This window comes from Ictidomys tridecemlineatus (assembly GCF_052094955.1).
Source record: "Ictidomys tridecemlineatus isolate mIctTri1 chromosome 8 unlocalized genomic scaffold, mIctTri1.hap1 SUPER_8_unloc_1, whole genome shotgun sequence".
In the NCBI taxonomy this organism is placed as follows: domain Eukaryota; kingdom Metazoa; phylum Chordata; class Mammalia; order Rodentia; family Sciuridae; genus Ictidomys; species Ictidomys tridecemlineatus.
This window is the reverse complement of record NW_027520958.1, coordinates 237,216-263,530: the sequence shown is the minus strand read 5'-3', so window position 1 is coordinate 263,530 and position 26,315 is coordinate 237,216. Positions and strand designations below refer to the sequence as shown.

The window sequence follows — 26,315 nt, the reverse complement described above, 5'->3', positions numbered from 1 at the left end:
TCCTTTGTTGAGTTTGCTGTGGAAAATCCCATTGCATCTCAAAGTAGTAATCTTTCTAGTCAAAAGATAACAGTTTTAAAGGTTGAATTGGACCCCTGTGTTTTCCTTAACTAGACACCTGAGAATGAAAAACCAACTGTCAAGCTATCTCCTGGCTGGCATTATGGGAAACTTAATCCATTTACTTACTAGCGTGATGTTCTGCTAACTGGAAGCCAGAACATATTAATTAAATGCTTCAATTCTTTATTTAAATGCTTACATTCCTTCACCTCAAAAAAAAAAAAAAAGATGTTCAGTGCAAAGTATTTTAGAGTTTTTGAAAAGAAAGTGAAAGAGAAGAAATTTATTGATTTTCTTGGGACCTAAGTAAAAAGCATAATGCAAGTGAGATTCTCGTAGTTATAAACAAAACAAAACAAAACCCAAAGCAAGCAACTTGAAAGCACAATTAGCATATATAAGTGATTTTAACAAAAAATATGTTAAGTTGAACTCATGGAATTAACTGAGTTTGTTTAGAATCTAAGAACACACCAAGAAACAATACAAATCTATGACCTAATTTCAAAGAACTGGTTTTGCAAGTAAAAAAGTTGATGGGATATCAGACCAAGATTGGTATTGTCATTACAGAAACAACCTATCTCTATTTTAAAGTATATTATCTGTAAGAAGGCCAGTTAAAAGACTATCATTCTTTTATAGGTTATGCAACCTATGCCTACAAAGTAGAAGAGATTGAAGTCTATGCCAAATTTTCAAGATAAGTTAATGTTTCTTTTTTCTTTTAATGAAAGTTAACAGTAATAACTTTAGAATGAAAATCTATCCCATATGTATCATTTATGTGCTTACTTCAACATAGATATATTAATAAGTTACATACAGTTTATCTGTGTGTAAAGAATTGTTTGTACTTTTGTGGTGACCTACTATCATCAGTTTTCTCAAGTAGTATTCAGAAATTTGCTTTGGTTTCTCAAAAAAATCAATGAAGAAATGAGAAATGTTCTTTAAAGAGCAGAGGCTGACATTATAGTGTTCTTTATTAAGCACCACCTGACATAACTAGATAAAAAAGAACAATGAACTGATCTTGCAGTAAGAGCTATATCAACTGAAAAATATTTACTGTTCCTATTAAAAATGAATTAACTCAAACAGACAGCCTTTTAATTGAAATCTTTATCACATTTCCTTCCTATTTAAATGCAAATGTAAAATCCGTTTACAAACTAATAGAAATCAGAGCTGAAAAGTGAACTACAACTTACTAACAATTCAGTAACCTAAAATAAGTGCCAGTCCAATATAACATGAAATACCAAAAGTATTAAAATGACTTTTATAGAATTCTATATATTTTCACTATTACTTTAAGAATTTCTAAAATAATTGCATATTTTCAACATTAGGTTTTAGTTTTCATGCTAATTGATATTTCTAACATTTGTATTACTATATTAGAAGAACAGAATATAACTTTTTCTTTATAAGTTATATCTACATATTCACTGCATTTAACACTTTTACCTACATAAATATTAATAAATATAAAAGTTGTAAACACAGTAATGTTTATTTAATGTTAGGCACAACAATGCATGCTTTATGGACTGCGAATAGTAGTTGTTACTTAAACCACAGCCTGATAATTCAAGCCACAGCCTGGAAAAGAAAGAAAATTTGAAAACCACTTCATGGTTCCTAGTCCAGGGATAAAATTCAGTTACACTGAATAAAATAATAAATTTGTTGGTTATATACTGAAATATCTCTGACAAATGGTTATAGAATATATTTTCATCAATTTAACCTTTATGGACTTGAATTTCTTAATTAGTAATTCTAATGTCTTTTAAAAAAATCTAATATTTTAGAACTTATGTGAACTGAAACTCAAAGTATGATTTTTACCTGAAGTACCCTAGTTCTGTAGAAGGCCAAACTGGAATCACACCTTAGATTTCTGAACTGTAGGTCAATCTGTAGAATTTGTAACAATATGCAGTTCTCAGTTGATTTAGTGTCTAACTGTACACACACACAGTATTCTACATCTTTTTGGATGTTTTGTTCATTATTAAGCCTCCAGAAGTTCTGAAACAAGTGATCTCACCAATGAGGAAGAGCATGCTCACTGAGTTTGCTGAGCATGAGTGTTTTACTAGAAAGTAAGATCTTAATTATTCCACTCCTTCTATTCCTGACACACACTTAACAGTACCTAATATATCATACATAAAGAACCCCCCAGAATATGCCTTTTTAGAAATAATCCTCCTTTTATTGAGAAAGACGTCACTGATTGTCCTGTCATTACTAATTCACAGAAATAAAACCAGATATGTGCTATATACATTAGTTGCTATTAGTACAATTTTAAAATTCCTAGATGTTCAACATTTGACACCTTTTCCTGAATTCATGGTATGTCTTTCTCATTAATGTTTTGTAGAAGTATTTACCAAACTTCTTTGCGGCCAGGATATAGATATGTGATCCATGCTTGATCCATCTTTCACTCTCATTTTTTTTTTTAAAGATAGAGTGAGAGAGAGGAAGAGAATTTTTAATATTTGTTTTTTAGTTCTCGGTGGACACAACATCTTTGTTGGTATGTGGTGCTGAGGATCGAACCCGGGCCGCACGCATGCCAGGCGAGCGCACTACCGCTTGAGCCACATCCCCAGCCCCACTCTCATTTTTAATTGGGAGCTCATGACTTATACTGGTAGCATAAAGGATTCTTTGGCTTCAGAAACTACATTTTATACTCATGATCTCAAGCAGCAATGTTAGTGGAGACACCTGGTATCCATGCCAGTTATACTAGAGGTGCACCTGCAAACACTAGTGTTCGATGGCCTTGGAAGCATGTCCTCCACGACCAGCATCTGTGGTGTGATTTGTACAACAGTTATGCTCAGATAAGTTTATATGCATGATATTAAATCCACTTTCCTAAATCTAATACTCTTTGCTTTGGACAACTTCGTGATCTCCCAGCTATTTTTTTCAATATATTTACTTTGTGTTTATATCAGGAGTGATCTATTTATCTATATATCTATCATCTTTCTTTCTTGCCAGTTAAAACTTTGGCAAATATAATGAACAACAACAACAACAACAACAACAACAAAGAATTTGAAGTGTTGTTTTAAGTTCACGAGCAAAAACTACCTTAAAATATGGAAAAGAATATAGTTTAAATTTAACAGCACATTTTAGTTACTAATTAGAAAGATAATGATGTAAATTACTAAAAGTGAGCAGGAGACTTTTTAGGTTCAAAACATGGCTTAATCTAACATCAGTTGTTAGCAGGGATGTGCAAATCATTTTCAGAACTATCTACTGCAGCAATTTTCAGAAAAAGAATATAAGAGATGAATATTTTTGAGATATTGCTCAAGTTTGGATATGATTTGAGTGTGTCCCACAAAGATTCATATATTAGAAATGTGGCCCCTTGGTGGTGATGTTGAGGTGGTAGCATTTTTAGGAGGTGTGGCTTTGGTGGTTAGGTCATTGGGAGCAATGTTTGAAGAAATTAATGTAGTTCTCTTAGAGCCTGTTTACTTTCCATATGAATTGGTTGTTATTAAAAGAGCAAGCCTGGCCACTGAATCTCTTTAGCTTCTTGTCGCTCCATGTAATCTCTCCCTCTCACACATGCTTCCACCATGATGCCATCTGCTGTGTGGTGATGTAGCTATAAGGCTCTCATCAGAGTTGAGCAGATGCTGGCATTGTGCTCTTCAATCTTCAAAAACTAACAGCTAAATGAACCTCTTTTCTTTGTAATGTATTTGGTTACAACAATATAAACTGAATTACTACAGATATCATATTTCTAAACATATTCACATTTTCTTTCTTGGTTGATTTTTAGCTGGGTATCTCTCCAGAACTTAAAAAAAAATCCGATTTTGCAACATATGTGACTTATTTTCCAACACTTTGGCTCTTTAATATTTTCAGAATATTGTCCTTAATTCTATTTTTTTTTAATTTCTAGAAACCCTCTTTTTTATAGCACCTATGTACATAAATACCTTCTCTTATCTTTCTGAGGATATTAGTGATTTCATTTTCCCTTCATAGTCTTTAGGCCCTACAAGTTATTTTTTGCTTGCTTGTTTATCTAATTTGGTTTCCATCTTTAATGCTGAAGTGCTCTTATGTATACTGGTTGGGCTGTGACTTTCTTCCAAATCTTCAAAAGTGCAAGTCTTTACTTATAGCATCTTTTTACCTTTGGGTTTCATTGTAAGATTCTCTGGGTGGGTCAATTACATATTGTTGTACTTATGTCTTTCTTCTTTGCTATTCACACACTCCAAAGAAAGTTTTTCCTAAAGTCAATGGGCAATCTAGGGCTGGGGCTGGGGCTCAGTGGTAGAACTCTTATCTGGCATGTATGAAGCACTGGATTTGATTCTCAGCACTACATATAAATAAGTAAAATAAAGGCCTATTAACAACTGAAATAAAACGTAAAAAATAGGCAATCATAGGAAGAAGAAAACTTATATCTTTGCCATGGTGTATACATGTTCATTTTTTTTCGTTTTACTTTTATTAAGCATGGGATTCATGCTCTCTACCTAGTGTTCCCCTTTCTGGAGAAGTTGTATTTTATGGAATACTAGAAATAAGTCATCAGTCTTTTTTGAAAGTAAGAAAACAAACAAACATTTTTATAAGCCTAGGAAGGAAGCCCTGAGATGAAATTAGTGGGCAGGGTGTTTATTCTGACATTCCTTTTTAATACATTGTGAGAAAGAAAATTGTATTGACTTCCTCCATCTCTCCTGTCTTTATATATAAAATCATAATTTTATTTAAAAGTTTCAGTGTAAAATTAATGACATTTGCTTTTTTCTCAAAATTTTACCTTCTTGAATATATTACCTTCTTGCATACTTGAGGCTGTAGACAAATATCCTTAGGTTTCCCTTGATTTGGAATTTTATTTTCAAAACACATTGAAAGCCATTTTTTGAGGATCTATAATATGTATTCATTTCACAAGTGAATTCATGCCCTACACTTTTTTGCCCTTTAAATCCTTTCTCTATTTGCCTTTTCCTTTTTACATCTCGATTTTGAAGAAAAAATAATATGCAAAAGAAGAAACATTTGGAAAAGGGATAGGGATTCAGTTATCATAACACTAATGCTGCTGCTCAGTGCTATGAAAGAGAAAATTTGTCATTTGTCACAAAATAACAATATTAGGATCTGTCTGAGTAATCTACAGACCATAGAAACAACCTAGTAAGGTTCTTGGGTTAACTAGATCAGATCAATCTTGTGAATGTATGCAAGCTTTGCAAGTGCCCACATGCAAGGAGAATACAGTGTCTGGTTATGGAAAGAAATCTTCCATCATTATATTATTAAATAACACAGGGTGATTCATACATCACACTGGGTGATAGAAGCTGACATATAGAAGGATATACTTACAAAGAAGTAAGCTAAAGCTGATAATTTTTTTTTCCTTCCTGGAAATCTGGTAAATGCTGAATAAGCCTTTTATTTGATCTTCCTTTAATGCAAGTATCAGCTGTTTAGTATAGAGGGAGCTGATAGAGGAGAAAAAATCCAACTCCATCCCTCTAACACTTGTCTCTAAAAGGTTCCTTTCTAGTAAATGGCAGTCTATTAAGGTTCTTCCTAGACTTAATCAAAGTGCTGTACAAAAAGCTCTGCCCCTGTGTGAACAGCTCTCTATTCTCTCCGTGAGAGCCCAGGTCTCTAATTTTGTAGCTGGCCTAGTCCTGCTAAGCCCACACTCTGCACAGTGTGTGGCTTCTCATTCCCTGTGGTTCTCAGTGGCAACAGGAAGTTGAGGGAGAGGCTATAGTGCCAGACCTGCAGGCAGGGATGCTGTCAAGATTGCCTTACTCTCTTCTCTGCAAATAAGAGGCTAAATCCAATTGACAAATACTGAAGTAAACAGGCAGTGACATATTTGTAGACAAATTGTCATACTGTAGAGTATTCACAAAACAAATTGTTTTTGATTTGCACTCATAGATTGGGGGAGAAAAGTCTGCCAGCACTAACAGCTGCTCCCTTTTCAAAGGAAACAAGCACTTAATGAAAAAGTTAATTTAAAAATAATGTTCTACTGTTGCTAAAATTCCTTAGGGGAAATGTCTAACACTGCTCAAAAATAAAAGATATTTGTTTCAACTCCTTTTAGAAATATCCTAGTTTCCCTAAGGTATGAATTGGGTCTATAGTTAAGATTTTTGGAATCATGTGATCTTTTTTTAATTATCGAAAGATATTGTTTGAAATGTAATGATGAAATAACATTAATAAATGTAAATATATTTTTTCTCTCTTGCCTATTTCATTTGCTAAACTGTTAAGTTTTTTTAAAAAGAAGATTGTGCTTAATATTTTTCTGTCATCTTCTTGGGGAGTCTATTTTGTTAAGGTATAAACATGCCTGGTGGGTCTTTAGAATCACCTAGAAAATACTACTTAACTGAGAGAGTCTACATGGATTCCATCACCATCTTTAAGAATAGTCAGCTTTTATCAAGACAGTGATGCATTATGCTTTCTGCATGTATAACATCACCTCTCTTTAGGAAAAGGATCTTTACTGATGTCTTAGTCAGTGCAGGCTACTATGACAAAATACCACAGACTGGAGGCTTAAATAGGAGTCATGTATTTCTCACTATTCTGAAGGCTGGGAATTCTGAGATCAGGTTGCCAGCATGATTAGGTTCTGTTCAGAACCCACTTCTTTTCTTGCTGTATCCTCATATGGCAGAGAGAGAGAGAGAGAGAGAGAGAGAGAGAGAGAGAGAGAGAGAGAGAGAGAGAGAGAGAGAGAGAGAGAGTTAGTTTTGTTGTCCCTTCCTCTTTTTATAAGGGCACTAATTCTAGTGTGGGGACTCCATCCTCCTAAACTCATTAAAACCTAAAAAAGAAAACATCTGAAAATTCTATGCTCAACATCATTGCACTGAGGGGTAGGGCTTCAAAATATAAATTGGCAGGGTGGTGGTGGGGGTGACAGTAACATTCAACCATCAGGATACCAATGATTGAAATCTGCTGATCCTTGTTGCTTAATCCCAGGCTTGGGTTCCTAAATCTACTTCTGTTTGCAATTTACTAATTTTACAATTCTGTCTCTATAAGCTTTCAAGGGAAATCCAATTCTCTTTATTTTAATTCTTTGGCTATGTGGGGTCAACTAGCTAATATGACTAATCAATTTGCTGTTGTTATGTATCCATGGATGAGAGTTAAAAGGAAACTTACAGGCAGTATGTGTAGAGGTTGATCATCTTATACTATAAAATACATTTGTCAAAGAAAAACAAACAGATGCTATGTAATCTATATTGTTAGCACTATTCTGGTTGGACTCTGTAGACTGTCATCTATGCTAACCTAATCTACCATTTGAATTTTGAGTGAGCTAATTTTGCCTCATTGAGCTCCCTCCTTTCCCCTCTCATTGTATTAAGTTGTAAAACATACTTTATTTGGGTCTGATAAGATAAATATAATAGGGAAAACATAGTTAATATTTTGTAAATTATGTCTCATCTTCTAACATTGCTATTTACAATCTACCTTTTCTTAATTTCTCTTGATTCCATTTTACTCTTAAATGACATCTTGACTGAAAACTTTGATTTACTTGTAATAATTTCTTTCTATAATTTATATTACATAGTACTTGTGGTCTTGATTATATATGTTCCCTGTTTTAGAGAAATGCTTATTGATTTAGGGGGTGAACATTAGTGAATATGAAACTTAAATCAACTATCACTACCTATATAACTCTAAAAATAATATTCCTCAGGCTGGGCTTGTAGAAAAGAGACAGAGGGCCTGCCTAGCACATGCAAGGACCTGGGTTTCACAGATTTTTGTCCCCACAGATTTTTTTCTCTTTGAATTTCTATTATATCATACATAAAATGGTGATAATATCAAACATTGAAATCGATTTTTTAATTGTAAATATTGTTAAAAATGTATAAAAATACCTTGTATGCTACAGAATTTTAAAATACTTGTGGAACTACTAAATAAGTAAAATAATGAGTACACCTAAAATTAATAACTCATCATGTCAGTAGCTTTGCATTTGTCCTTGTGTAGGATGACCCCTATCAGCTTGGGCAAGTGCTACACATTCATCTTATAGGATTGACCTTACTCAGAATCATTCCCTTATTTTCCAAGGTAGAATAATAACCACAGTCCCATGTTTTCTACTCTGCCTCATGGGGCTATTCCTAGATGAGTGAGGAGCTCAAGCATTTAAACTGTTCCTAGATTTGCTTTAATCATCTTACTTTAACAGATCAATAGCTTTCCTATCACTCTTACTTGGGAAATTTTTAAAATGGTAAATTTTGAATATGAATTTGCATGAAGTCCAAAGGAGAGGAATGAAATGTGTATTCTCATCAGCTGTCTCATACTCAAGCATGGGTCCATGGGCAACACCTCATGTGCTGTGCTCAACAAAGAAGTATTGTTTCTAGGCTTTCAAGCTCAGCCTTACCACATTCTTCCATTTATTTGTTTCTCCAACAGTTCATACCACTAGTAATTTTATGGAGCACAAGGATTTAATTTATTTAGATATCTACAGCACAGTTTCTGAACTAAATTGAAGGAGAGTGATTTCATTTGCCCCTGCTGTGTGAGGAGGAATACAGACTGTCTGTGTCCACAAAGGCCAGGGAGTTCTAGATAGGGCATAGGACAGGTGTCTTAGTGGGACTTGGGCAGAGAGGAAAGAGAAAAATTAGGATTTAGAAAAATGTTTCATGGTGATATAGGAGCCCTGGGGTTAAGCACAGTACTCTCCTATACAGACTTAAGACCAGGGATAGATAAATCAAATCTCTTCTCTCTTTAGTGCTTACTTCTCTGATCATGGAAAAGCTATTTTACTACAGTTTCTATTTCTTAAAATATCCCAGGCTCAGAAGTTGGTGGTAATGATCAGATAAGATTATGTATATAAATTACTTACAGCAGTATTCTGTAATTGTTACTTATTGTTAGTAGAAAGGAATCTTTAGAGATCTGATGTTAAAAGTCTTACAGGAATTGGAATAATGTTATCAAAACTGTGGCTTGGCAAAAGCAACAAAACAAATACTGATTCATAAGAACTAAGTTTCCAAAGTTGGACTTTTGAACAAGGGAAAAGTCCAGACGTGCAGCTGGAGTCAGTATGGGGGAACACCAGGATGACATATAGGGGGCAGCGAAGAAAAATTGTCAAACATTACTTGAAATGAGGAGTGGAGAAATGAAATGACAGGGCCCTGAAATGGCCTTCAGAGATAACTTGGAAATACAGTCAGACTTCGTAAACTTATTTATATGGGAAAAAATGTCACTCTAAATTCTAAGCCAACAATTTATAAGTGAATATTAAGAAAACTTATCTTAAAATTGTCAGCTTTTTTTTCATTTACCATGATAAAAATTATTGACTTTTCTCTTTTAGAAACAAAATAACTTCCTGCAGACTTGAAATATTCAGCTGATAATTTAAATTGCTAAAGAGCACTAAAAGTTTAAATTATTCATTTACGACAGTGTTTCACACCACTCAAGCTGTCTCCATGAGGTCAAACTGGCCATGGAAGCCTTCAGTTTTCCCTTCCTCCATGACACCACTGTGGATCAACTTTTGCCCTCTTTCCTCTCTGTCAGTTAGAGGCTATCACAACATAACAGAACATTTCCTATTTCTTTCTAATTATGACCATCAAAATAAAATATTATAATATAAAGTTAAGTGCAAGGAGCCAGATGAGTGTTAAACCTGTGTGTGTTGCCCACAACCCTGTCACAGAGTCCTGGAAGGAACGTGACCTCCCTGCAAAGGGCAGGGAGGATGAAGCAATCACCTCTTTATGCGTTGTGCTGTTGCCACCCAAATTTACCATAGCTTAAAGGGGCAAAACGTCAGATGGAAAAGAAGCAGAGCAGTACAGAGGTCATGTGAATCTAAATGAGAATATTCCCGAAGGGGTTAGCTCTGGAGGTCAGAACTAAGAGCCCACATCCAGTTCAATTGAGGAGGGAGAAGTAGGAGAATGAAAAGGAAAGAGGTTTAACATCTTATTTCATAAGCCCTTCACACTCCTCTCAGATTTTTCCTCATTTAATAAAATGGTGGCCTTAATTCCTCTATAGTACAAAACAACCATGTCCTCCTGATTGAATAAAATAGGTTCAACAATGCTAAACATGTTTTCCTTATTTTCCAAAATTATAACTTATCTAAAATAAATTTTGTTGCATTTTTCCTTTGTACTGTAGGAATTTTTTTAAAAAAATATTTATTTGTTTTAGTTTTGGGCGGACACAACATCTTTGTTGGTATGTGGTGCTGAGGATAGAACCCGGGCCGCACGCATGCCAGGCGAGCGCGCTACCGCTTGAGCCACATCCCCAGCCCAGGAATTTTTAAAAATTCTGTAAGAGAGGCCCTCAATAATCTGAAGTGTCGATTCAATTCAAGTTAACCAAATCTTCACTTGAGGGCTGAAAGAGAAGAAGCAAGTCAATGGAGTAGTTTATAAGTAATAATAGAACCCACACTTCAGAACTAATGAAAGAAAATAAACTAGTTACTGGTCCATATAAAGCATGACTGCTCTAAGAAAATCAATAAAGCAATGATTAACTATAAAATAAAATAATAAATAAAATTAATGTAAATAAAATTAATGCACACTGTTCTCTCTCGAGTAATTTTTTCATTGCTTCTGTATACTTATTATTGAACTAAATTTTGTTGAAATTAATAGGCACTGCTTAAATTTAAATTCTAAATGTGTCATTTTATTGCTAAAGTACTTTGAGAGGACTTGTAATGAAAGTCACATAAGTTAGCTAAACTAATTAATGTATATCAAATTTTCTTGATATCCTTCATTTCCCATTCCATCTTTTTGATGACTGGTTATAATATTAAAATGTTGATGTTTCTCCATGGTTCATATCCAAAGGCATTTATGAACTAATTTGCCTTTCACATTCTCATTTTTAAGGATTTATGGCAGGATGAAGTGGTAACACATGGTGATTTCAACCAGCCTGGAGTACCAGCTGGTGGTGCTTGCTTGTTAAATAATCACCCAGATTTTCTTTTGTCATCTGGGGAAAAGAAGGATTAATAATACATTTAAAATTAGGATTTAAAAATAATAATAATGAACATAAAGCCTTAATAGGACATACTGAGGAATGAAATCAATCATAGCTGAAAATATCTCATTTTTTCTATGTATTAGTTAAACTGATGAGCAACTGAGAACAAATTTCTCAACAGTTTATCAGGTAGCTTAAAAAATATACGAGTGGGAAGAGATGAGGTCATTAGAATGCAAGTAAAGAGTAACAACAGCCAGTGTACTGGAACACACCCACTTGAATTAAATGCTGTGGGTATTTTTGTAAATTTTGCTATATTATTAACTAAAAGAATATAAAATCACTTCCTTTAATATTAAATATTAGATTTTGTTTCTTGTCAGTACTTTTCCAGAAGTTAAATTAATTCAAGTAATAGTACCACAAGTTGTTTGAATAAAACTATGCAAATCCCTTCCAAAATTACCCACAAAAACTTATAATAACAGTGTCATTAATATTCAGTTTAACAAATAAGGCAGCCAAGGCACACAAAAGGATTTCAGTCACAAATACAAAGTTAATAAAAGGAAGAATTTGGACTATAATTCAGTCTCTAATAAAAACTCTTTATTCTGATGACACTGTCCTATAGAAAAAAGAAGTACATACAGAAATCACTCCAATAATTAGAAATAAGCTGTGGCTTTTGTTATTTCTTTTTAATCCCATGATTCTTATTTAGATGCCTTAGTTATTGTTCATATAAATGTTGAGTTAGGTAATATATGTGTTTGCAAGTTCACAATGAAAATAGGACTTCTTGATTATTTTTTTTTCCTTAGTCATAACAGTGGCCATTGGATATGGCCACATCATGGACAGAGCTATACTCACCAGACACTGGTTCAATTGCAGTCAAACTAACAACCTCACTACAAGCATTTATTAAAAGAGACAATGCAATTCTCACTTAAAATTAGTCTAGAATGGCATTTCTATCCCAATTCTTAGAAAAATGAAAACAGGACAAAGTTACAATTGTTCTTGACCATATATAACAAATTTGTGAAATCCAAGATATGTGCTGATCACTGCTAGAAATAAAATCGATATCATTTTGTAAAATTAATATGCCAAATCAATACTTTTGTTACAAAAACACAAGAGCAAATTTCAGTCTATAATTGAAAAGATTTTTCAAATAAAGCACTGACATAAATTTTCATAAAAATTAATAAAATGATAAAAGAGAAAATTCATGCCAAACAATGGTCATCTTCAATGAAGCACAGAATAATCACAAACCAAAATATAAAGAATGACAGAAAAATGTAGTTTTGTTAATTGAACTAACATGGACACTTATTAATGTAAATATGATATAATGTTAGAAAATATCTCTGTTATACATTTATTTATTTATCTATGTGCAAAATCTTGGCAATATTTCCACTGATGCTGAAAAGCTTGTTTTAATAAATTATATTCACTACAGAATTTTCTCAATTTATAAAATGTTGTTGTACACTTACTGAAAAATAAGTTAGCATTTTAGATCATATATTATCATATGCATACCAGATCTATACCAGAAAAGATCCTATTAAAGTAATATTAAATATTTCAAGCCAAGTATATTAGGAAAAATTAAAACATTTAAGACAAAGTTAAAAGTGTTCTAGTCTATATATAAAATAACATATTTGCTATATCTAAGATATGACCTGACAACTATTCCAAACAAAAGCAATTAGATATCTTTTTGTAAAAGTAATATGCAAAAATATTATTTATGTTGTATACAAAGAATAATAAATTTCAATGTAATAGAAATTTTTTTAAAAATATATAATACCAATCTTATAATGCCTAGAATATTATATAGTATAAAAGCATGTCTATAAACTTTGGAATAAATCAAACATCATATTTTGTGGCTGTAATAGGACTCTGTATTCTAAATGCTAAAATCCTCTGGATATAAAGCCAGAAAATGTACCCACTGAACTATATTCAGGTGTGGAGAGGGAGGGTGCTGGATAGTAACCTGATAAATTGAGTCTTAAGTCACTTGCAAAAATAAACTTGAAAAAATAATGAGGGATAATATAACAATATGTTATCACTTATTAATGTACATTGAACAATTTATTTATTTTTTTAAATTTGGTAATGTTAATGAAGTGTACAAATAAATCAACAGAATGTAAAAGAATCAAGGAATAGTAGTTTAATGCATCTGCCATGTGATGTAGATCTTAACAGAATAAGTCAACCTTTGAAAGAAATGGAATTCTATTACCTTCTACCATATTATCAACCTTGAATATATTCTGCTGAGTAAAATAAGCCAGAAAAATAAGTTAAAATGCTGTATGATTTCACCTATATGAAGTATCTAAAATAGTCAAATTCATACAAATAGAAGCAGCACACTAGTTATTAGAGGATGGAGGGTAAAGGGAATTCTTTAATTGGCATTTTCTTTTCAAGATGATGGAAAACTCGCTGGACAGGATTAGTGGTGATAGTTACATAACAATATCAAAGTATTAATTACACTGGATTTCACACTTAAAAGGTTAAAATATTACTTTCACATCATGCATATTTACCCCAGTTAAAAAAAATACATCTACCTGAGTTTTGCATTAGGTAATGGTGGGGGAATTTAGAACATTCTAGTAATGTAATCTCTGTATGTGTATGTGTAGGGACAATCCAATTGTTTTGAATATCAGTACAATAATGAAAAGCATCCAGAAACTGAAAACAAGTTAACCTATTAAAAGCAAACAAACAAAAACAAAAGAAAATCTGCCTTGTACTCAATTAATCTTTAAGCAGCTCTCATCATTGATAATTTCAGTGACCTTTGAGGATGATGGCTTTGATTCAGACAGAAAATTAATATCATGATGTCTTAAAGAGAGAAGCTTGTATTACACCTATGAAAGTGGCTGGAAAATGAGAGGGGGAATTCAGCGAATGAGAAACCTACAGATTGTGATACACAGAATTCACAAAATCTACCCATATCCTTGACTGACCTCTGAATTGCAAATACATGATGAAAAACTCCTAACTAACTTCATAATAAAAAGAATGACTGAAATCTAAGAGCACTGTGTCGAGTTCATCAGCTATTACAAAAGGGGAAAAACAAAACAAAACAGAATTTGGATTTTACTTTGTTTCCTGCTAGAACAAAAAGATTTTCAAAGAGAAATGGCATAATCTAAAACCATCAGAATATATTATCCATATTGCCCAGTATAACATCAAACATCACTGATTTAGCCAAGCATGCAGGTACACATCTGTGATTCAGTATTCCTAGAGACCAAAGCAGGAGGATCACAAGTTCCAAACCAGTCTTAGCAACTGAGGAAGATCCAGTCTCAAAGAAAGAAGCAAGAAAGAAAGAGGGGGAGGGGGATGAAAGGAAAGAAGAAAGCTATAATGTAGTTAAATGGTGGGGCATCTCTGATTTCAATCCCCAGCAAAACAACAAAATAAAAATTAAAAATACTGATTTCTGAAGATAAACTAATGCCATAGCAAAATTTTACACAACTCTGTTGGAATGCATTCTAACATAGCCTGTTTAACTACATAAAATGTCACAACATTTCTAAAGATCAGTCTTGCAATTTATTTAAATCAAACAAATAAAGAAAAATATACATTGAACATATCATTTAAACTTTGGGTTTTCATACAAAGATGTAGTTAGACAAGTAAACAAATATATAAGCAATTGAAAAAGAATACACCAATGTTAAACATAACAACAAAGTATAACATAACCATTTGTTGTGTGCTCTCTGAACATTAAAACATGTTGACAATATTGTTTCATATAACTGAAAAATTATGAAAAACATTGTTGACGGACACAATAAATGATAGAATGTGAATCTTATTTCTAGAGAAAAAGTAACCTGTGGTTTGCATATCTGCACACACTATATTGGAAAAGAAATGTAACCAAGTTATAAATATCTCTGAGTTATTATCATAATATGTACTGGGAGTGAGTTAAACAGAGAATAGTTTAGCCCAAATACTTGTATATGTGTATAAAAGCATACAAGGTCCTGACATCCAGCATACCTGACTATGCTATGATGAGGATGTATTTGAGGATTCATTTATCGTGTTTTTTTTTTTTTTTTTTTTTGGTGTCGTGGTTGAGTCTTCTCTGTGCATAACTGGGAGCTTTGGCACATAGAACCCAGGCTGGGCTTTGGGCCCCATTCACTCGACACACTGGTATTCTGCTGAGCAGAGCTACAAGCTGTTTTCAGTGGCATGATTATTTCTGAATCTTCATGAAGATCCATGTAGTATTTTCTGTTGCAATTTTCATTTTCTAAAAAGCCACCATTGTCACTAACCCAAAACTACTATCAATCATAATCTATTATAATCTTGAGCGTACTTCCAAATATAGATTAAACATTTTTCAACTCTCTGTGAATGATATCTTGGAGTAAAACCTACAAGACAAACTTGGGTACATTTCTTTAGTTTATGACAATTTTTCACTCCGTGGGAAAGACACATTTAAATTGTTTAGGAAGTCAGCTCTTTTATTGAATGACACATTGGACATTCTAGTCCTTAAATTCACATATGATGATAATGATACACTCTGACTTCTATACATAACCCTTGTCATTTTAAAAACTATGGAACAGAAATTAACATTTATTAATCACCAGGCATCTGTCAAGTGTAATGCTGCATACTTCTCATTATGTAACACTATTTCATTCCCACCTCATGAGAGGTGGGAAAGATTTTTCATAGAAGTTGGAAAACTGGAGTTCAGAAAAGTTTCAGAACTTCAAAATGATGGAAAATAGTAGATGGAAGAACTGATATTTGAACTTTAGGGCCTAGCACCCAAGATCACTATCTCCAATATGCAATAGCGAATATCCCTGTACATACCAAGACCCTAGAACTTCCATTGGGAGGCAGTACAGCATAATAATCAAGAACTCATAGCCAAGAGACTGCCTTGGTCTGAATGCTAATTTCAAGAGTCTGGATATATGGCTTAGATAAGGAGAGTTTTTAACATCTCTTAGCACTACTCTCTGGGTATAAAAATAGTTTAACTTAAGGTTATTTGGTGAATTAATTTAAAGAATTTAATTACTGAAATTCTACTAATAAACATGAGCATAAAACATGGTATTTAATAAGTTAGCTGAAAATGTTTTATTCTTTCTTATTATTAAATATTTATTTTCAATAAAAATAATACATTGACATTTTAAAAGAAGATATCATTCCATGATTTGTTTTAAAAGTAGATTATTTAATATATTTATTGAAACAATTTTCTGTCAATAACTAAAAATACTACAAACTACTACTAAAATTATTCTTCAGAAAGAATGATCTAGGTCTTTCTCATACTTATTTATGTTTTTTAGAGGATGTACAGATTTATTAACTCAGTATAAATTTGGCTAATTCTTAGTTTATTGTAGGAAACTGAAGGAATACCAAGTAGTACTAACATTAGTTTAATAATTTTTCTACTTCAGATCTATCTTTAAAAGATAAATGCATGTTACTAAAAGAGATATTTCTAATCATAAATATAGAAAAATGTTTGGTCACAAATCAAGTTACCACTTCCCAGATAATACTGAAAATAGAAAATAAACATTTGTTACAAAATGCACATTAATAAAACGCTTCTGTTGGCAAATAACTTAGTAGAGATTTTTAACATCCTCTGTCACTGAAACATTCACCATTGCTTTTCAGAATACAATTTTTCATCCTAAAAGGAATTTTAGTTTAAAAAATGAAGTTTATTTGATGTTATACAATGTCTTATCTTTCGTTAAATAAAGAGAATTTGGCAAACATTTTATGCTTCTTTGTGGAAGAAATATTTAATGATTCTGAATCATTTCAAAATTATTTTACTTCTTTTACAATAATCAAATGCATATGGTTATCATAAAGGAGAACTGAATTATTTTCTCAGTTATGAGAATCATTTTCACTTTCTTCATAGAATTATATAGTTTATATTTTATTTTCATGAGATAATTTTTGAAGAGTTTTCAATTAGAATGAAATTATTTTTGTGAAAAAAATGAGATAGCAATAAAAATGTATAAAGAGTGAAAATTATTATAAAAATTTTCAAATTGGAATAAAGTATAGAGACTGGCTCATTTTTATCCTCGACTTTGCCTCAGCCTAAACTTGGTAAGTAATCACTTGGTGTGTTTGCACTACATGCAGAAGTTGAGTAAAGACTTTTCACAATTATGACTCTTTAGAATTTGATTGGGGCTGTTTAGAATTGTGCCTCTTACATGGTTCAAAGTCCTTTAATAAACCTTATAAGAAACAAAAGAATCATTTATTTGTATGTTTAATAAGGCATTCATAACCCATCATAAGCCAATACATACATTTCTCAACTTCAGGACTGGAAAAAGCTATTTCTCTGTTCTTCTGTACTAGGTAAAGTTATGGGAGTATTCAATGAGTAGCAAGTATATCAATTGACAAAGTACTTTTGGAGAGTAGTTAGTTTTACGAAACACTAACATTGCATGCAATTGAAGGTGAGGAATTCTTCAGTTGAATTCTGAGATGTGAGAATGAAGAGGATTCGACTATTTGAAGATTCAGGTTAATGTATTCAAGACATAAGGCAAAGCTTCTGCCATAGGAAAAGACAAGAAAGTGTCAGAGTGACAGATTTATGTGGTCAAAACATAGGAACCTAAAATGGATGGGGTTGAAGAATATAATGCTAAGTGAAGTTAGCCAATCCAAAAAAAAAAATGCCGAATGTTTTCTGTTTTAAGGATGCTGATTCATAATGGGGTTATGGGTCTGGGGCATGGAGGATTAGATGAACTCTAGATAGGGCAAAACAAAAGGAAGGGAAGGGAGGGGGTATGGGAGTAGAAAAGACGGTGAAATGAAGGGACATCATTACCCTAAGTACATGTATGAAGACACAAATGGCATGACCCTACTTTGTGTACAATCAGAGATGAAAAATTGTGCTCTATATGTGTAATATGAATTGTAATGCATTCTGCTGTCATGTATAACAAATAAAATTGTAAAAATACATAAAAAAATATAGAAACCTAGACAAAGGGTTGGCAATAAGGTATTGCACAGCTTGGAGGGTTTGCATTATTGTTTCAGCAGTATATACTTGGTATAATTTCTCATTTGAAAATTGTGTTTCATTTGAAATGCATTATGATTTCAGGGCTGAGGGAGAGGTAATTCCTTTATTTTGGCTCTAAAGTTGAGTAAGGATAGTGACAAACCATAGAGGTTGAAATGGAAACGGAAATGGATGAGACATGGTTTGGATAGCACTCATTTTGAATTGAATAGCAAACTCTGTGACACCTAGAAGAACCAATTGGGTATCCTACTGTTTGTTTCTGTGCAACTTACTGGATAAGTCTATCATTTATTGAGGTTGAGAGGAAAGGTTCAGGGGAATTACTGCTCTCTCACCACATACATAGTGTTCTTACCCTCAAGTTTTTCATTTCACATGTATTTTCTAGCCTATAGAGAGAGATCTCATTTTGACCAGATTATCTCCTGCTCTTTAGATTCCAAGTATTAAGAATTACCTGGGAGATGTTCTATTAAAAACAAAAAGTAATATCTTATAAGAAAACATGGGGGGGGGGTTTCTGGCAAAGCTGGCCTTTAATGTTATCTTGAAGTTGAAATAATCATCATGATACATTTAGGGAAATTTTAAGTTTTTCAGATGTTCCCCAGCTACCATTTATAGGCAATGAACATTTGCATTAACAGTTCAACTTTAAAGAGAATAAAGAAAATAACAAATAAAACAAGTAAAGGAAAAATACAAACTTCTCATTTCTTGAATACTTTAATTTAAATCATGTTCAGATTTTTTGTTATCTATTGATATATGACTAATAATCTCAAAAATTTGGCCCTTAAAATGATGGTCAATAATTTTAAACATAAATCTGCAACTTGTGCAGGTATGTTAGGAATGCTTTTCTCTACCTGATGTAGTATCAGCTGACACATTGACAGAGATTCACTTCCAAAATAGTCTAATCACAAAGTGGGCAACTTGGGGTTGATTGTCTACAGAGAGCTCATTTGGGGGTACCTTTTTATGGGCCTACATTGTGCTTCCTCCCAAATTGGCAGCTGATTTAAATCTGCATGTGTTCCAAAGAGGTATGAATGGAACTAGTCAGACTTAAGATTTAGACTTTCAAATATAAAAACACATGTTTACTATTTCACTGGCCAAACAAGATACAGATTCCAGCCCAAATTCATGGGGAAAGTAATTGGATTCTACTAGTTGGGAGAAGTTGCAGATAATTTTGTGGTCATCTTTAATTTAACACAGTCCATTTCAATAAGTCAACAGTGCTACTAGTAAGCAAATAAATAAACACAATAAAAAATTGCTTTTCTGATTTCTTGTACTAATATCTGTTAGGGCATTTCCAAAAAAAAATCTTTGCATGAGGGATAATGAGTATGCCTATGATACAATTAAAATTTGAAAAAGAAATCCATATATGTGTATAAGCCATAAGCTCAATTGCAGGTGATTATGGCAAACCAAAATTTAAAGTCAAATTTCCATTACAGTGATTCAGTGCTGGAAAACAAATTGAAATGCCAAATAATGTTCAGTGGTGTCCTCAGATAACATTTTTCAGTTCTTGTTTTAGAGAACAGAAATTAGAAAATTACATATGCCGAGAAAGGAGGCTCAGAAAAGGCCTTGAGATTCTGGTGTACCATTGTTAATGAAGTCATACAATCTGTCTTTACTTATTAGGATTTTTAAGCTGAGAACAGCTGAAAAGTAAAGCCTATTTAAAATGGAATTATAGAAAGGCAGAAAAGACTTTGATAAATACATTTGAAAGACTGGTATTTTTTCACCTGTTCATGTGGTGAACATCTGTGGGTTTTTGGCAATTTGTATTTCCACTCTAAAGGAACCTCCTAGTTCAAAGACTCATCCTCCCTTGTATCTATTTCTTTGAAGTGTTCCCTTGGATAGCTGAAACTATGGGTAGCCAAATGATTTTGGCATGTGGGATATAGATTCCTTACAAATTGAGTCTCAGTGTTCAATAATTTATCTTCTGGTCTGTCACTACCTGCTTATACTTTTAACAAAGTTGTTTGTTTGCTTAGCCTTGCAAGTAAACAGGAATGCCAAGTTCACAGAGAAAACAATAGTAAGTGTAATATAAGGACCTTTACACACCAAGTTTCACATGAAAAGAAATGAAATAAAGGCGGTGATTAACTGATGATGATAAGAGATCATAAACAATAGAGAAGTCATGCACACTTCAAGAAAGTTTTTTAGGTAAGCCTAATGAAAGTGGTTGTAGTGTCTAATGATGGAGACTTTCAATAGTGAAATGCAAGTTGCTCTTTGAAATTTAACTTTTGTTAGAGATGAAGCTCCTTGGAAGCCTGGGTTCATCCCAGAAACTCTAAAATCAGAAGAGAAGCCCAGTTTTAGAAATATGGTTAAAATCCCTCTCAGTTCATATTATGATCATAAACTAAGTTAATGTTCATTATTGATACATACAAAACTTCTTCCAATAAATGTTAGATGGGCAAAATTATTACAAACATTTTGAATTATATTAGCTTAATAAATGCAGCCATTTTCACTGACAGAAACATTTAACATTCAGGGTTACAATGTTTTAGAAAACCTTATGTTCTTCATAATTCTCTAGGATCTGCTAATGAGCATTTATAAGCAATTTTAGATTTCCTATACCTCATATTAATAAATATTGGTATGTGATACTGACTCCATCCTTACTTATTTATTTTTGCATAAGAAATTTCAAGGGGTCATATTATTTCAATATGTATTTATTGTGTTGCTTTATGCTTTTTACCAAATTAATAAGGTTATTCCCAAGACTATTTCCTAACTAATTATATAAAAATTTTCTCTTTCATAGAAAGATCAGGTGAGTTTATGATTGTGTTCAGTATATTGATATATTTTGATTCAAGGCACCATACTGGTAACACATGACTCTAGATGACTCTTTAGTTTTTGAAGAGAAAAGGTAAGGACTTTATATGTTTTAAGATTGAGACAGAAATATATGTCTGTTTAGCATAATTTAATGTTTAGTATTTAAATTCTTAAGAGTATTCAATTTTTACACAAGATAATTTTTAAATAAATTACTTTAACTTAGTAAAAATTAAGAATAATTTGCACTGCCTCATGACCAATTTTTCTTTTTATTATTTAAAAAAATTGCTTATAGAAACTTATCTTTATTTCTAACTTGAAACTGTTTAAGTTACTAAATTTATTTTAATATACATTTTAAAATCTTTTCCTCTTCAAAATCATAAAAATAATGATCATAGATATAATAATGATTGCTAACATATGTTGATCAATTACTATATGCATGGTGATGTTCTAAGAATACTACTTTATTAACTGAGTCACATAAAATTTCTGAAATGTATATATTATTATAACACATTTAATTGGGGGTGGGGGAGAGTATTATTGAGAATGTAAGATAATTTTTTAAGATCACACAATTTATATGTTTCAGAGTCAGGATTTGTACACAAAATATCTAATCTCAACATATATGATTTAAATCTCTTTATTACTTTTAGAGGAATCTGGCTTCTGGCTAAAATCATGTGAATACTTTTTCATGCCTAACCAGAAGCAATTGCAAAGGATTTTCCTGGCAACCATCAGTGGTGAAAGCTACTTTCCTCAAATACACATACGGTGCCTTGTGTTCAGTCGATATATTGCAATCTCTTGAAGGAGTTGCAATAAAAAAAAACAAATACCTTAGAGGCCTCTGGTCAGTCATGCTCCTAAGTGTGTTTGTGCTACAGGCCCAGATCACTATATTCCAAGGTGTCTATTTGAAGCCTGGGTCACAAGTATTCTTCAGAGAGGAGATATTTTTCCACACCCCAACTCCTTGCTCTCTTTGTTTTCGCATCTAGCTGTTCCTCCTTGCTTCCATGTACTCTGGCTACACATTCCACCTACACAGTACCAGAGTCTTTTGTTAGGACTCCAACAGTAAGACAGTCCCCTTATCTGTGCTGGTATTTCATAGCAGAAAATGGGACTGGTAAAGTTGGCATTTTCTGTTAGATTCTGGCTCATGCCTCATAGTAGCTAATTAAAGACTTAGCTTTCATTTTTGACTTGTAGTTTAATGGGCTTCTCTGACAACCACCACCTTGGCTCTTACAGCTCAGTTGAGCTTGTAACATTGCTTGCTGCAGTCACTACTGTGAGATAGTCAGAGTTGGATTACAGAAAATAACACTCTAACCATAATATGGAGAAATGATTGGGAAAGTATGAGACTGGTGGTCTTTGCTGAAGTCTGAGTGAAACTTGTTATCATAGACTAAGTTAGTGGAGTATGATGGAGAAAATGGACATATTATAAATTTATTTAATAAGCTGAATCAACTGGCATAGTGATTGGAGATAGGGCAGAGAGGATGAGGGAAAAATCAAGTTTGTTATAAGCTGAATTGTGTTCCCCCATAATTTATTATTATAACACATTTAATGGGGGTGGGGGAGAGTATTATTAATACTTCAGAATGTGACTATATTGGGAGATGGGAATTTAACATGGTAACCAATTCGAAATGAGATCATTAGAGTTGTTTCTAACTCAGTATAATCAGTGTCCTAATAAGAGGAAATTTGCCAGTTAGGTACAGAATGAAGGCAATATGAAAATACAGGAAGAAGATGGTCAAATACAAACCAAGAACATAAGTCTCAGATAAAACTAATTCTGCCAATATCATAATCTTGTACTGCTAGCCTTTATAAATGTGAGAAAATAAAATTCTGCTTGTTAAACCACCTAATCTGTAACATTTTGCTATGGCAATTCTACAAACTAAACCAAGGTGATGTCTATCTTTTTTTTTTTTAACTTAAGAAACAAGATTTTCTTTAGTTGTATGCCCTCATATATGAAAGGAGGGAAAATAACCTGAGGAATGGGTAATAGACATAATGTGGTGCTTTGAGTTTGATATATCCTTCTGCCCACAAATTAAGAAACCATATAAAGAAGAAGCAAAGATGGCAGAATGAGAAGTGAGGTACACTGTGGCCTTTGGGCCATATGGCCACTGGGACCCAGCAAGCCCAGTCTCAAAGGCCAATTGCACCTGCTAGAGCATGGGAGGATTCATACTACACAAGAATAATATTTTCCTGACATTTAGGTGCTTTTTTTTTTCATCTCAAAACAAAATTCTGAACTCAGAATGTGGGAGGTATTTCCAAGTTGTGTTCTAGAGCAGGTAATCTGTTGCTTTTATCCATCCACTTTGTCTATTGAAATGTGGACACCTGGGCTGGGGTTGTGTCTCAGAGGTAGATCGCTTGTGTAGCATGTGTGAGGCCCTGGGTTGGATCCGCAGCACCACATAAAAATAAATAAAGATATTGTGTCCAAGTAAAAAATAAATATTAAAAAAAGAAATGTAGTACCTTTCTCCACATTACCTCCATGGTTGGGAATGGAAAATACTATTTTTCTTTTGTTCCACCTTTCAGATTCAACAAAGAAAAAAGTCTTTAGGATGTAGTGATTTTGCTGACTGCTCCAAAAAGAAAAAAGCAACATATATGGGTCTTTTGCAGCAGTTTGCTTAATTATCAAGAATTTATTTTGCAAGTTGAAGGCTGATATTTAATTTGAAACAGGTGCTTAGTTTGTAGTATTTGTGAATTCTTTGCCTTTTACTCCAAACAAGAAGGCTAAATAAATGGCAAGTATGAATGACTTCAGGGCTTTAAAAAAAAATGTTTTCCAGTTTCAGCCACTATTTTGATAAGTACATTTGAGACTACAGAAGTCAATTCCAAATATTTGTGATTTGAAAAGAAGGAGATGTTAAAAATCTACATATATTTCTAAATCCTGATTCATTTGTGGCATAGATTTACTGGACAGAAAAAAAAAAAGTCCAGTTTTGTAGTTAACCCTTTGATGTGATAATGAGGCATAAAAACAAGAGCACACAATTGATTTCATCTAAACAAACCTTCAGAAATTCTAGACAATATATCACAATTTATTTTATATCTAAATAAACTAGAGATTTTGTACAAATATACTTTTATTTGTGTAAACCCACACTTTTGGGTGCAAGGGCGATTTTTTTTTCTCCTGGAGAAAGAAGCTGATGTTCACTTTTTCTAATGTCTCGGGACATTTGCTGTTTTTAAATTTTTTCACTCTATGGAAGAACCAGATTTTGCAGTAGCTAACCCTGTGGATTCATGCTTACGTTTAGCAGTAGAAAGAATGGTATAAACAAACATCACAGTTTGAGTACAGTGATGAAACTCTCTATTCACCTCCCTAAGATGAGAGGCTGCTGTATTAGTTTTATGCATACTGATTTGTGGAGCCATATAGCACATAAGAATTACTTTTCCATGTAGCCAAGACTGGAAGAAAAGTAGCATGACTGGTTTTAGTTATGAAGATGTGGTGGACCTTATAGCATACCCTACCTTCAACTTTAGACATAGAAGAGTTGTAAAAAAAATAAATAAATAAAAAGCTTTCATATAACTCCTTATAGGTCTTGTATAGCACCACCTTACTTTTTAGGAATTTTACATTACATAGTTTCATTTTTACAAAATCATAAGTAACTTTTTTCCTTCAACCCAAATGGGTACTTGGATTTATTATTGTAGGTGAGAAGTGTAATATTAAACTGAAAAGGCTGGGACTCAGTAAATTTCCCCAGTTGGAACTAGACTTTCTCATTAGCAAATGGATCTTTCTCAGAAGCAATGTTCCCAGTCCTGTTGATTGAGTCATTATAAATTTAGAAGAAATTCAGGATCTGAAAAATAAGACACATAGTTCCAATAAGAAGTCTGTATTTGTGTTTCATTCATTATAGATTTAGAGGAAATTCAGGATTTGAAAAAAAAATCAAGAAATATAGAGCTTCCTTTTTTTTCTTTTAATGGTTATCTGATGAACAGACTATAGTAGAACCTGTCCTTGCTTCCAAATAAACAGAGAGGGGAAAAGGGGGGTGAAAAAAAGAAGTGGCTAGGCCTATGGCTCAGCGTTAGTGCACTTGCCTGGCATGTGTGAGGCACTGCGTTCGATTCTCAGCACCACAAATAAATAAATAAAATAAAGGTCTATCAGCAACTAAATAAGCAAATAAAGGAAGAAGAAGAGGAGGAGAAGGAGGAGGAAGAGAAGGAAGAGGAACAGAAGAAGGAATAAGAGAAGGAGGAGGAAGAGAAGGAGGTCATACAATCTATGGGTATCATACTCCAAGAGAAGTCTTTTGTAGAGATAACATTTTATGAATTATGAAGAAATATGTCAAATACATTGAAACCCTATAAAAACGTGAAATTATTCACAAACATGTACTTAGACATAGCTGTGTAGACTTATTGTGTTATACTACTATTTCTATATAATGCAACTTGGAGCTTCCTACAAAGAATCCAGATAAAACTAATGTCAGTACTTAAAAGACTTTCATGAATGCAGCAAATATAAGGAAGAGTAAATATAATATGCTCAGAACACGAAGTAATATGCTCAGAACACCAAATCAAGATCAGTGGACATGACCTGTTAAAGAGTTACAATGAGTTAATCTTCATTTGTTTATTCAAACATTTTAAAAGAAATTGCACTAAGCATTAAAAAGTAAAGGAATATTTAGTGAGCAAAGCATTGAAAATTGATTAGGGTCCAGTCTGTTAATTTCCAGAACTTCTGCAATTCCACTTTTGATATAAATTTCATCACACTTACCATACAAGAACAGAAGGGATTCAGAGATGTGAGGATGGCAGCAGAGTGGAACCCATGTCTTCAGGGGCACATGAGTCCAAGTGGTAATTTGTGGCAGCATTGTGAAGACTGGCAAAGAGCTACAGAATCCAGAAAACAGGATTTCTACATCTCAGAAGAAGCCATTCTAGAACACCTGACTTTCAGTAGAAATGGACTAAAAGGGAGAATAGGGATTTTTTTCTTTTTTCTTTCTTTCTT

The 26,315-nt window shown here is 32.9% G+C and overlaps 1 long non-coding RNA gene across 1 annotated transcript in view; it reads right to left on the bottom strand.

The window, feature by feature from the left end:
• LOC110597434 (uncharacterized) overlaps positions 1–26,315 on the bottom strand; it is a 313,342-nt gene that overhangs the window by 178,734 nt on the left and 108,293 nt on the right. The gene's annotated exons all lie outside the window — the stretch shown is intronic.